The sequence below is a fragment of the Haemaphysalis longicornis genome, unplaced genomic scaffold (genome assembly GCF_048455015.1).
Source record: "Haemaphysalis longicornis isolate Haplotype H1 unplaced genomic scaffold, Haemaphysalis longicornis Haplotype H1 scaffold_18, whole genome shotgun sequence".
NCBI classification, from domain to species: domain Eukaryota; kingdom Metazoa; phylum Arthropoda; class Arachnida; order Ixodida; family Ixodidae; genus Haemaphysalis; species Haemaphysalis longicornis.
The window spans coordinates 8240943-8255879 of record NW_027526282.1 but is presented as its reverse complement, the minus strand read 5'-3'; positions in this window follow the sequence as shown (position 1 = coordinate 8255879).

The following is a 14937-nucleotide window of genomic DNA, read 5'->3' as shown; positions in this document are numbered from 1 at the left end:
TAGAAATTGCTATGAAAGGAAAAATTTCATGAGAGGCTTGGAAATTGATCTTCTGGGAAACAGAAAAGCCCGAATGACATTGACTGTGCATTGGTCGTTGTGCCGTGAACTGATAACCGTTATTTATTTTTGTGTTTCACTCGTTCGGGTGCAGCTCCGGCAAAAATAACGGTTCCAGTTTGGATTCAGTTCTGGCAAAAATGACGGTTGCGGTTCGGGGTCATTTCCGGCAAAAATACCGGTTCGGTTGCTTTTTTCGGTTCGTTCGCTTCCGTTTTGACACCCTGATACACACACATTCGCATACACAAATACACATGCATACTCACATGTGCACACATACACGCATACACACAGTCACGTATACACGCACACGCACATACACACATACGCGCACCTACACATACATACACACATATACACCACACCCATAAGTGCGTGTATGTGTTTTCGCGCGTGGAGCAATAGGGGACGGCAATATATATACGTTCCTTTAGTGTGCAGTTGCGTTCAGTGAAGGGCTACATTTATAGAGGTTATGATCTCTCGCTAACAACGGGACTTTTGTACTGTACGTTAACGTGTGCATTTGAAAGACAGCAATTTTGAAAGCTTTTTGTGCGCTATAAAGTTCGGGACATTGAGGAGTACGTTGATTGCATTTTGACGTTCCAAGCTAGTCAAAGCGGCGACAAAGCGTGAACCCTCTCTATGTTTCATGACGCGGTAGCGTTTGTACAAAGTCAGTCATGTAGTTGAAATTGATTGTTGCGACCAAATGAACCACCAGCCGTGGGATTACTGCACGAGCACTGTGCTTTCTAGACTAATCAGTATTAAATTTTTGGCGCTTGTAGTGAGGCAATAGGAACGTGTGAATTCTAGACTGTGAGGAATCAAGTACTGGTGAGTTCCATCCTTGTTAATAGAAGAGTAGTGTGACGAAAGGGAACGCTGGGGAGATCAAACTGCTAAGGGTGGAGAGCGGGACCTGATTATAATTTTGAAAGGAAGGGAAGACTAAAGGCAAAAGTTTATTATAATGAAAAATATAATTTACATTTCTCACATAATTAAATGATAAAGAAGTGTGCGAAGTGCTATCCAGGAGTTATGGAAGCATACTTAGAAGTGTCCATTCATAAGATCCAGACAGTTGTTTCTTGGCCGTTTCGTCTGCTATAAGATGGGTAGACCTGAATAAAGTGCACGTAATGTTCATTGTTCGCATGTTCTGTGTATGATTTATTGACAAAGATTTGTACGAGACTTGCTTATAAAGATACCGTTCTAGCCCTGGGTACTCTTCGCGTCTTAACACCGGACACCAGTGATAAGTGTACATTTTTATGGCACGGGTCAGCGTCCCGGAAAATCGTATAAAACTGCACAAAGTGACAGTACGAAAAGCTTTCCAAAAAACCTGGCTCGAGCTGAAGTAAGCCCTCACGAACATTGCGCAAAGGCTGCCTTCTTTGCGTTAAGCTCTCCTGCCCTTATGCAAACGAGCTTCCGGGGATTCTTTCACAGCACCTCAAAGATTCGAGACTCGCAATGTTTACTTTTTGTCTCTGTTCAGCAAAAGTGCCACGCCACGCTATTACAGGAAGAAAAAGCAAATGTGAGTTGGGGAGCTGTTTGCACAGTGCCTCTTGGTCTGGGATCCTCCTGTAAATACCCGCCATGTATTTGCTGGTGCGGGATTCCAGGAATAAATTTAGTAGTTTTTTCTTCTTTTCATACGAGCCCTCGAAAGTGTAACAAAAGGAGCACATTGCACCAGCTTTTGGAGTCGTTTATAAGTTGAAAGATACCTGTAAAAAGCTTTTCGTAATAATTTTTTATCAGTGGTGCGAAGAGGAGCAGTCATATCGAACAGTAAAAATACTGTTTCTCTTAACCAAATGCAGAAAATTCGCCTGTTGCATCACAGTAACAGTATTATACACGTCCGCAATAACCCATGATTTAAGCGCATTTATACAGATAAGAGGTTAGTTGAGTGGAAGAGGTCAGCACTACGCCATGCTGGCTTCCTTGTTATGATGACAAGTCAAATCCGTTTATAGCGAACTGCAATATGCACCGTGATTAGTTCGATATATCCAATAGTTCTATATAGCCAAACCCGCCTATAACGAGCTTGTTGTTACGACCTCGCAAATCGCGGGCCTCCCCCCTCCCCAACTCCACCATCTCCGTATGCAGAAACGAACACAGTCAAGTAGCCATTATCATACCCAAAATAATCCATCTATTGCAGTAATAAAGCTACTTTCTGCCCAAATGCCTACTTTGCAAAGAAAAAATCGGTGATTTTTGTTTTCACTTTCGTTTTGGCGGCTTCAACTAGCATAGCATTCTCTACACGAAAAATTGTTTGCACCAGTTCGAGTTCGCATCCTGCAAAATCGAAGAAGCATTGGCGGAGCACATCGACTGCCCAAAGCGCTTCATTATAAGCGACGGACGGCTTTCGCTCGCGATATCATTGGGGACATTGGCGAGCTCTTCCAACAGTTCACCAATGCTGCTGTCTTGGTCCGGACTCGCTGACTGGGCAGGTTCAGTTGTGAGTCCCGCGCGTCGGAACAGTTACGGAATGTGTCGGGCATCACGTCGCTCCCTTCGAGGCGCAATGTTTCAGTCGCGGCTCTTGCTCCGTGGTCGCGGCCAATCCACACCTCAATCGCCGCTCCGAGACCATGCATTTTGGCGGCAATTCTAGGCGCGCAGAGTTCGATATATCGGATGTGAACTTCGTTATAAGGAATATGTTTCTCATGTATTTCCGTAACTGAAATATTTTTGTTTGACATATAGCATAATTCGATCTATCCGGGTTCGTTATAGCCGTGTTTAACTGTATTATGCTGCTTATTATGGCGCTTATTATGATGCAAAATGAAAAATGGCAAGAGCGCACAAGGGCTCATATTGAAAAGCGGATACAGACAGTGTTGCAAGGTTGCCTTGCGTTCAGAACCATTCATCAGGCAGAAATTAGCTATCATACTCCGCATAGAGATACTGGCGTCCCAGGGGCATAAACAACTGTTCGAAAATTTCATACACGCCCCAACTATCGGCAATCGATTGCACTGACTCGAATCCCGCCAACCCCTCGCGCGCGCACACACACACACACACACACACACACACACACACACACACACACACACACACACACACACACACACACACACACACACACACACACACACACACACACACACACACACACACACACACACACACACACACACACACACACACACACACACACACACACACACACACACACACACACACACACACACACACACACACACACTCACCCTCGCTATCACGACAGTCACGACAGCATTAGAATGCCACCCAGTCAAGCCTGCACTTGGAAAATTTGGTGCTACAACAACATTGTGGAGCTGACGATGTATGGGTAGTCCTTGAGAAGTGCGTTACGTGCATTGCGGGTCCGCATCATGTAGAGCGTAGTGCACGTCCTGGTTCAGCCATAGCGGTAACTGCATATGCCGTCCCACGAATCAAGAGGCCCTTTGGCAACTGTTCTGGTGAAAGGAGTCGTGCAGCAGCACGCATGGAATGGCCCTCACGTGCTATCCGCTCAGAGGTCACCTTCTCCTGGTGCCGCAATCTCAAGGCACACGCTGCACTTAACCTGTCCATAAGTTACTGCCTCAGTCTGAGCATTAAAACTTTTTGCTCTCATAAAATACTTGGGCTTGGCCCATTCACTCCCTGAAGGATGGTGCAATGCCCAGAATAGGTTCAGGAATGCAATTAAGAGCCCTAGCGAACAATCACTTAGAAACTGCAGCGACGCTCTCACTGCCGCAAGTTCGGTAATACTGGTCGACGCCCTGTTTGTGTTTCTGACTCACAGAGGCTTTGGTAAACATAATTAATAACTCACGCGGAAATAGTTTAAGGTACTGTCCCATCAACATAAGCCCTGGTTACATTCCATAGCAGCCATGTGTGGGCTGAAGGGCAAAGCAGGGCAAGTGCAGGGAATGATTTGCTACCTTTTAGCCCATTGCCGGCACTTTAGTTTCTCTCGACCATGTCGAGAACAGCAATAGCGGTAACTCAGGTTATAAAAAACGCTGCTTTACTTTCTCGGAAACGCTTGGCAGACTCCACTAATAGCGCTGGAGAACGGGGACGCAGCACACGAACACATAACATTCGGGAAGCAGGGGCGGGTGCTTTTTGGGTGTGCAGCAGAGTATCTGAGATGCACCTTGCCTCACAAATTATCCGGGGAGCGGACTTAAGAATCCCCAGGAAACTCTAAGTACTCGCGCACAGAAGATAAATGACATGCCGCACGTCATTCAGTTTTAGTAAGTTTTTGCTAAAGGCCCCACAAAGAACCCCTGACCTCTTTTACCAGCTGAATAACATCCTCAGTAAAATAACGAATAAACATCCTAACATGCATGCATTCTATTTAAACATTTTAATTTTCCAGATATCGATTGGTCAAGAGAGAGAGAGAGTAAACTTTATTTTGAAAAAAAGGGAGCACGTGGTCGGATTCCTCATTTCAGGATCCCGTTGGAGCTTGCTGCCTTCTCCGCACGTTCCACCAGCCGAAGATGAGTTTTGCTTGCTGGAGCTGGCCAGTTCTCTCTCCCACTGCTCATGGCAAGGTTTGGGGATTTGGCGGACATTTGGATTTTTCTTGCAGGCCCAAACCATGTGGTACAGGGTACAGATCTCACCGCAGTGTGAGCAGGCGGCGCTGCCGAGGGTGGGATTGAGGCGTGAAGTTTAGATAGGTGTGGGAACGTGTTTGCAGAAGCCTGAGTTTATGTTCTTGTTTCTTGGTGAGTGACGGGTGGGGAGGAGGATGTTGTTGCCGACTGAGCTTGTAGTGCTGCGTGATGCTTTGGTATGTTACTAGGGGATGATTCGCTTGAAGCCAGTCGTCTCGCGGTGCCCGGTAGGCTAATTCTTGGGCTGTCGTGTGGGCCATGACATTGCCGCGAAGGGACGAGTGGGTAGAGGCCCAAACCAGACGGATCTTGCATTGAGGGGGTCGCTGGAGAAGGATTCTTGCAGCTGGTCTTGATATTCTTCCGCGTAGGTAGCTTCGGCATGCTGCTTGAGAGTCAGTAATGATTGTATCGGCTGAGGTGTCGGCAATGGCAAGAGCGATGGCTGCTTCTTCTTCTTGGGTGGTGTTGATTTCAGTAAGCTTGACACTGGCGACATGCTCGGTGCATGTGGTGACGACAGCTGTCATAGTATCCATGCGAGCGTAGTCCGCAGCGTCCGTGTACACAGTTTTGGGGTTGGATCCATCGACTATATCTAATGCCTGTGCTCTCGCCGCACGTCTTCCTTGGTGAAATTGAGGGTGCATATTCCGTGGAATGGGAGCCACATATATGTTTTGCCTTATGGTTGTGGGTATGTCCATGGAACAATTGCCTTGTTCTTCTGGGGTATTGTATCCTAGCCGACCAAGAAGTTGGCGTCCTGTTCTTGTGGACGCTAGACGGTGGTGCTGGTTTACCAAATGAGCCTCCATGAGCTCCTCCACAGTATTGTGTACTCGCAGTTTGAGAAATCTGTCCGTTGCCGTGCTGATGGGGAGACCAAGCGCTTCTTTATATGCTTTCCGAATGAGTGTATCAAGTTTGCTTACGTCGCTTTTGGAGAGGATTGCATACGGGATGGCGTAATTGATGCCAGAGATGATGAAAGCTTGGACAAGTCATAGTGTGTCTGCTTCCTTCATCCCTCTAGTATTCGTGGTGATTCGGCGGAGCATGTGAACCATTTTTCCTGTTGTTTGAGTGAGGTGCCGAAGAAGTATAGAGTTGGAACAGTCTTCTTGAAAGGTCATCCCCAGTATCTTTACGTGTGGGGAAGGCGTGATCGTAGCTCCGTCAAGTGTACTTTGGATTCCTGGGTCTTGCTGTTTTCTATTTTGGCGTTTCCGGACTGGGAGAAGCTCAGATTTCTGTGGAGAGCAGCATAAACCACACTTGGCTGCGTAAGCTTGCAGTCAGCAGCCTGCTGAAGATGATCTTGCATTTCCCCTACCGACCAGCCAACCTGTACCTGAGGCTACATCAGGGGAATCGAACGAATTCCTTGAGATATGCTTGAACTTTAATTTATCCCGAGTGCTCACTGAATCAAGCCGTCTCAGCGGTAACTGCCTAAATATTCTAGACCTTTTCCTAATGACTAACCCCGAGAGCGTGTCGTTCATTGCGTACCTACCCGAAATCAGTGACCATAAAGTCATTCACGCTGACTTCGTAATTACACCTGTTTTGACTCCGACAGTTAAAAACAATATTCGATTGTATGGTAAGGGTAACTATGAAGCAATTAATCATGAACTGACGCAGTTTTGTCCTACTTTTAAAAGAGCTCTTTCTCATCATAGCGTAGGCGTAAATTGGCTGATCTTCAGAAAAAACTTAAACGAACTGGTTGACAAAAACATTCCCCAAATTCAAATTCATTCCCATTCAGCACAAGCATGGTTTAATAAAGCACTGAAACGATTGTAAAACAAGATTGTAGAGCTAAGCCTCGTACACCCTTGCTGCATGGAATAAATACAAAACTCGAAAAAATGCTCTTCTGAAAGCCATAAGACAGGCTAAACACTTATGCTTTCAATCAGACGTGCCAAACATGCTCAAAAGCAACCCAAAAAATTCTTGAAAGGCATAAACCCACAGGACATGCGCAGTATTAACCTAACGAATGACTCAGATCATATCCTGACCAACGCTGAATATGCCCAGGTGTGTAATGCCGCGTTGACATCACAGTTTACTCAAGAAACTGAACTGTCTTATTCTAATCCCTACGCGTCTGAAAGTACCATGTCACCAGTTATATTTTTTACATTCGGCCTTTCATTACTAATAGAGGATATTAAACATTCATCGGCAGCTGGCATGGATGAAATTACATCAAAGGCACTAAAACACTAAACACATTTGTGTAGCCTACTCTACTATTCTCACAGTCATCATCAACAGGCATGCTGCCCTCGGACTGGAAACAAGGAAAGGTCATTCAAGTCAATAAATCGGGTAACAAACACTCCCATTAAATGATCGGCCGAGTTAATTAACCAGCGTACCCTGCAAAATCCTTCAACAGATCAGCTACAGACACACACACCGTGTACTTCCTCGATTTTAACCATGTTTTTCGCTCTGCGCAGCATGTGTTCAGGAAAGGTTTTTCGTGCGAAACACAGCTAACTATGTTCCCAACTGCATGTAAACATTGACTCTAACTTTCAGGCTGACGCCATCTGATTAGATTTCGCAAAAGCTTTTGACAAATTCCCCAACAGCGCGTACTTCTAAAACTTGCTGCGTTACATCCAAATGCCAATGTCTAGCGTGGATCGAAGAATTCTTAAGTAACCGCTCACAATCAGTCTTTGTCAATGGTGATATATCTAGCTCTACCAGTGTAACCTCAGGTGTCCCTCAGGGGTCTGTCCTTGGTCCCCTACTGTTTCTGATCTACATTTATGACGTAACAATTCATGCATCTTCTAACATTCGTATGTTTGCTGACGACTGCGTAAGTTATTGGAAAATTACCAGCGGTTCTTATAAAAATGACTCTACAAAAGGACCTGCGAAAGATGCAAGAGTGGTGCAGCATTTGGCTAATGAAACTGAACCCTGACAAATGTAAGACTGTCCCCTTCTACCGCCGAAAAAATCCACTTGCTTTCTAGTACCAAATTGCTGGCACCAACCTAGAACTAGTCCCGTCCTACGAATACCTTGGAGTAACCCTTTGTAGTAATTTAACGTGGGCAACACATCTGCGAGCGTCCTTTCATCTGCTAACAAAACGCTCATGTTCTTAAAGCGCCATTTGCGCCATGCCCCTCAAAGTGTAAAATTACTGGCCTATTGGTATCTGGTGAGGTTTAAATTAGAATGCGCATCCCCCATTTGGAACCCGCATTAAATATATCGCATTAATCACCTCGAGTCGCTTTAAAATCGAGCTAGATGATTGACTCATTCCAAATACTCCTACGACGTCCGCATATCGGCAATGAAATCAGAATCTCAGTTGTCCTTGCTTGACTTTCGTGGCCGCATTGCTAGTCTTTGTCTTTTTCGCAAGTTTTTTTACAGCCCACTGAGGAAACCACCACACATTCTCCCCCCTGCACGCATCTCCAGTCGAACCGGTCACCCACAACAAGTTGCGCGCCTGCGGCGCACCGTCTCTTTTTCATCCTCTTTTTCATTCTTCTTTCGTGCAGCAAACGACTGGCACGGCCTTTTTAATGAAATCACCGACTTAATTTGCTCTTCCACATTTTTGAACACACAAACAAAATACCTTTCACTTTAACAAAATGTGTATCAACTTGCATTGTATTAAAATATGGTTCTGAATTTTTGTGTGTACCTTTAAATCTAATACCCCTCCAATTGGGTCTTTAAGGTAATAAAATGAGATAAAAATGAAATGAAATAACAGATCTTGTTGTAAAGTCATAGTGGTTAGCAGATGCCTAGTAGCCGCAAAATGTTATACGAAGGGGTTTAAAACATTTTATGTGCATCTGTACTTTTTTGAACCTAGTCAATAAAATCATCTTGTCGCTGCATTAATTTAAATGAAATTCCCGAACCCACATTTTGGCGACGCGTTATGAGGACCTCTGCAGCAACCTCTTTGTCTGAACATGCCTGAAGGTGAAAATAAGTGGGGCAAACTTGGCAAATTTAGCAAATTTTGATACTACGCACGTTGTTTTGGTCAACAATCGAGAGTCCACTTGGTTATTTTGCGATGATAACCACGAGTGTGAGTGTTTACGTGAGTTAACTGGTTAATTTCGACGCAGAAAATCCTGCAGCCCGAATAGTTCAACGCGTCAACGCTGCATAGGTGATGGGGCGCGCCGTAGTGTAGGGCTCCCGATTAATTTCGGCCATCTGGAAATCTTTAACCTGCACCGAAATCTCGCACACACGGGCGTTTTTGCTTTTCGCCTCCATCAGAAAAGCGGCCGCCGTGGCCGGGAATCAAATCCGCGTCTTCGTGCTAAGCAGAGCAACGCCTTAGCCACTGAGCCACCGTGGCGGGTTATTCAATATCCACTGTAGACAAAAGCTTTAAAGCAAAGCCGAAACGCAAAGCGGATAGTTCTGCCTCGACGAGCAAATCACGCGGTGCCGCTCTGTGCTCGTGATAACTGTAGCCTTGACAATCCTTTCAGACGTGACGGAAAGAGTGTTGCTCCGAAGTGTCACATTGTCCCTTTAAGTGTGCATTACAGATGTGGGCCAGGTTCCGCTGGCAACAATTTATCAGTAAATGTGGAACTTGGAAAGCATGCCTTGGCCATTCCTGTTCGATTAGTCTCGAATGTGCGCGGTTAAACGCAGAAAGCGCTTAGTTCAAGGGTTACATTTCTAGAACACGTGGCCAGTTGGGATATTAGGTCCAGCATATAGAAATTTGGTGCAGGTGCTTCGTGCGTTATAGCAAAATAAATTGAGCTCCTTAGAATTTGCAAGGAACAAATCGGTAATCGCTCTAATTGCGCCTTCATGCGCTGCAATACCTAGTGTATTCAAAAGCGCAGAAAATCGTAAGCCAATCAAAAGACTTTTACCGTCGTCCCATGTCCTCAAGGGGTTCCACAGGCTTGTCGAATGAATAAATATGTTTTTTGCTTGTTTGTTCGCTTATAACGTTTATTTCCCCGTGTTTTTCGGTTCACGCGATGCGGTCGAAAGGGCTTTGGGATAAGGGAGGGTTAGTGGGTAGAGTGAGGGGCCGCTGGGGTTCAACGATATGTCACAAAGAGCTGGTGCCTGTAATAATCCGAATCGTCGTTTTTTGAACGTAGTACAGGGAGCCGAACTGTAACGGCAGTAAAAATGGTAAAAAATGATAAAATGATAAAAGACCTAAAAAGCGGCTTTGCTAACAGTATATTCATTTTGCAAAGTTGTTTTGTTTCTTCCGCTCCTGTACTCACAGCAGAGAACCGAGCTGTAACAAGAATCGGGTAGTATAATTCGTCTATGGCCATACAGATGATTTGCTACGCCCTCCACGACGCCTTCCATCAGGGTTGTGACGACGTAACATGAGGTACATACCAAAATGAAACATCGCCTGTCAGCTTGCTTAGGTGGACCTGGAGGCAATGTTGTTCTTCCCGCTACCTTTTGCTGAAACGATTATCAGAAAACTAAGGCTTGTAATTTCTTCCACTCCCCTGCAGGAGGGGCTGAGTGGCTAAGGCGTTCTGCTGCTGAGACCAAGTACGTGGGTTCGATTCCCGGCCATGGGGGTCGCTTTGGGTTCGATATTTCGGCGCACTTTGTCAGAATTAATCCAGAGCCATTCACTACGGTGCATCTCATCGCCTGTGTGGCGTCGATCCGTTAAACGTCATAATCAATCCACCGATCTTCCATTACCCGAAAAAAACTTACAGGCAGCGTCTCCCAGCTTTCTGGCCCGCCTTTTTCTCTGGCTTCTTTAATTGTTTCCTTCGATACACTGACTGCACCCCTTATCTGTTTCTGTGGTTCGAAGTCAACTCGCTTGAAACTCTCGAAGATTGCTACACCATCTTTGGTTCCGAAAGGTGCTTTCCGACATGATAACGACATTTCCCCCTTTCCTAACTGTAACAATGCAAGACGTGCAGCATAAGAAAAACTTCTAACTTTTTTTGACAGTTCTTCAGCAGTTCTGCTCTGTCGCTTACATTTCGTAGCACACAGGCAAGGGCGTATCTTACAGCCCTCTCTCTGCATTGCTCAACAGCGCAAATACCGACTTCCCGAAGTGGAAAGGCAGCTGCAGACGATTTGTGGCCGGGTCGTAGCCGAAAATAGGCCCTTTTTCCAACATTCCCTGCACGCCTTCGTGTCGCCCCGAGGTGTTTTACCAGCCTGAGGCTTTAGCGGCGGTGACATCTCCAAAAGCTCCAGAGGAGAAAGTATGTGAATCCACGTAATGAAGGTAAGAAAACAGACAAGCAATAAACGGGATTGTGTCCGCTGAAACAAAAAAAAAACTGAGGTTTTTCACTAGAAATTCTTCACTAGAAATCAGCGGATTGCCTCAATCGACCACTCCACCTGTACCACCAACGGATTCCTAACGTTCAGCGACATCGCATAACACCTTGCTGACCGACCAGGGCCGTCTGCACCTCAAAAGCCGGGCACCGAGATTTCAACACCCGCACCAGCGCTAGGCCTACAATCAGGCCAAGCGCACCAAGCCGCCGCCACATCGCAGCCACCGACCATGCCGGCAGGCGCGCACCCCCAACTCCCAGCACCGGCTCCTACGGCGGATGACATGGACTTCGACCAGCACAGCGGCCGCACCATCCCTCTAGAAAACCCCTGGACCGAAGTTTTGCGCTCCCGACGAAAGAACACGGCATCGACATCCCAGCGGCAAGCCGCGACAGCAGTCAACCAACCACCGGAAAAGCCACTTACAGCTCTGAGAACTGACTCTCCGCGCAACCCACCACCACGACTCCCAAGCGACAACTACACGATCGTTTATCGGCCGCGATCTGGACTTAACGTTGCCACCTGTGCTCCTCGCAATCTCGCTCACGGCATCGCCACCGCCAGCAACATCCCTCTGCAAAACTTTTACGACCACGTAATAGTGCAAGTGCAAAATTCACATAATCTTGTCGTCGCAAGCACCGCCCACGAGGAGTACGCACTCGCACTAAGCACGATCACGACCATACAACTCGGAGTAGCAGAGTACGAACTCATGCCGTATATGAAACCTCCACCGGACACCAGCCGCGGTGTCATCCACGGCCTGGACTCGGACGTCACCTCCGATACGCTCCTCGAACTGCTCCAAGCCAACAAACCTCAGCTCCTTCATGCCCGTTTAATGGGCCGCACCACCTCGGCCTTACTGACGTTCCAAGGGCCCCACGTACCATTTTATGTGAAGGTGGGAAGCCTTCTCTACCGCTGTCGCCCCTTTCGGCGCACCGTGCAGGTGTGTAGACTGTGCGGTGACATTGGACATAGACAAGACGTGTGTCCCAACCCCGACCACCCTAAGTGCCCTGACTGCGGACTGAGTGACCCCCCAAAAGACCACACGTGTTCACCCAACTGCAAACTGTGCAATCTCCCGCACACCACAGCTGGCAAAGACTGCCCCAAAAAACTGGTTCCAGCTCGCCCAGTGTCCAAATCTCGTGCCTCCTCTTCCGGGGGCGCCCCACCATCCACTAGAGCCGACGACCCACAACAGGTGAGCTGGTCAGCCATAGCATCAAGCACTCCCACTGCTCATGCCTACCCTCCCCTCCCTACACGTTCGCTCCACCCTCCGCCTGTCACCCCTACCCCCCAAGCTCCCTCCGCAATAGAGCAGCTACTAGCGGAAATCAAGCAACAAAATGCCACTATGCTCGCACGCATAGAAGCTCTCGAATCAGCCAACCGCACCTCCCAGCAATCCCCAAATGACGCTCCAACCCCCGCACTTGCTACCACCTCCCCACATCCTTTAACGCCCGACCTCGCCACACGTCTCATCAACGAGAAAATCACAACTGAAGTCCTTCCCATGGTAGAAAAGCATATAACGGACGCACTGCTCACCATCAACAAAACGTTCAAAGAAACCACCGACTCCCTACTTCGTCTTACAGAATCCATCACCCAACGTCTTACGGCGCTCGAGCTAGCCAACCAGAAGACCGTCCATTCCCAGGTCAAGAAAGCCAAGCTCTCCCCAGAATACGATGCCAAGTTAGCCGCCAACACCCCCCTCCCATCTGATGGCCACTAATATTAACACAGTGACCATCTATCAATGGAACTGCCGTTCTTTCAACAGTAAAAAAGCCCAACTCGGTCACTACGTCACCCAATCCCCACCCGACATCATCGCGCTTCAAGAAACGGATACCCCAAAACCCCAACTATCCGGCTACGCCACGTTTACCCATGACCCCGGACACCGGACGGCGGTTCTGGTGGCGAAGGCATTAACCGCCCAAGAACATCCCATACCCTCGTCGATTGCCCATACTTTTGTAGAAATCATTCCTACGCGACCAGGGCAACCAAGTTTATTCATCCTGAACATCTACAGTCCTCCTCAACATCCCCTCCGAGATATCGATCCGCTCCTGAACGAATCAGCCAAGAGAGCCGGTCCAAACCCCCTGCTTTTGCTTGGCGACTTCAATGCCCCCCACCATTCATGGGGGTACCCTCAAGCGACCAAGAAAGGCACGGCACTCCTTCATGCAGCCCAACACCACATGTTTACACTCTGCAATGACCTCACCCTTCCAACTCGACTGGGAACAAGTGTCACTCGCGACACAACGCCGGACCTTACATTTGCCCGCAATGCACCCCATCTAGAGTGGGCACGCTTACCAGACACTCTTGGAAGCGACCATTACATCCTAGCCCTCGCCTTGCCCAGTCTTCCCCTTCGACGACGCATCGGACAAGCAACGCTCGTAGACTGGTCATCTTTCCGCAAGGATCCTACATCCCTTCCTCCTGCGGACGAAGATCTCGAACAATGGACGGCCCGGCTAACTGCTCTAGTGCGAAAACATACTAAAATCATTCCCCTCACAACTGCCAATCCTTCAGTCGACTTCTATCTCGATCATCTGTGGGGGGCTCGGCGAGGCCTCGTCAACAGATGGAAAAATAGAAAACATAACCGCTCCCTCAAACGCAGGATTGCGGAAATCACCCAGCGGGCCGCTCAATACGCTGAGGAGCTGAGAACCCAGAACTGGCGATCTTTCTGCGACAAACTTGGAGGCACGTTGGGCACCAAGCGCACATGGCATATTCTGCGCCACCTCTTGGGGTCCAAACCCTCCAAAACAACAGCGCAGCAGCAGCTACAACGGCTCATTCACAACCACCCGCATCCACATAACCACTTACTAGATGCAGTTCGCACAAAACTTTTTGGTTCCCCTGAAAACTCGCCTATTCCCACGATCTTGCCATACCTCGGCCGTCCTAACCCCGATCTCGACGCTCCCTTCACAATCCAAGAATTGGAGCAAGCCCTCGCTCGCTTGACACGCAACACCACGCCGGGAAAAGACCGCATAACAAACAAAACGCTCCGAAACCTAGATGATGAAACTCTCTCATCCATCCTTACCCTCTTTAACAAACACTGGGAAGCCGGAACCCTCCCCCAAGAATGGCGGCATTAGGACATTATACTAGTACCGAAGCCCCACAAACCTGTAGCCATCGACAACCTTCGGCCGATTTCTCTTACTTCGTGCCTGGGTAAGCTGTTCGAACATATGGTGCACTATCGCCTAACAACCTACCTCGAAGACAACGATCTCTATCCCCATACCATGTTCGGCTTCCGTGCCCACCTATCCGCTCAAGACGTACTCCTCCAACTAAAAGAACAAATTATCGATAACCTAAGCAAAACCCAGCCCAGCACCATCCTCGCTCTTGACGTCCAAGGGGCCTTTGATAACGTCACGCACGAGGCCATCTTGCAAGGCCTTCAAACAACGAACTGTGGAGCGGCGACGTATAACTTCGTCCGAGCCTTTCTGAGAGATCGGACAGCCACAATACGCCTTGGAACCATACAGTCTGACCCTTTTCCCACGCCGGCAAAAGGCACCCCTCAAGGATCCGTCATTTCCCCCTTACTTTTCAATATCGCCCTCCTCCAACTTCCAGCCAAACTCTCCACAATCCCCAATCTCCACCACGCATTTTACGCTGATGACTTGACAATGTGGACCAACACCGGATCGGCGGGACAACAGCAAGACAATATACAGCAAGCCATCGACTACACGCTCGAATATCTACAGCGCCGAGGCCTCACCTGTGCACCCCAAAAATC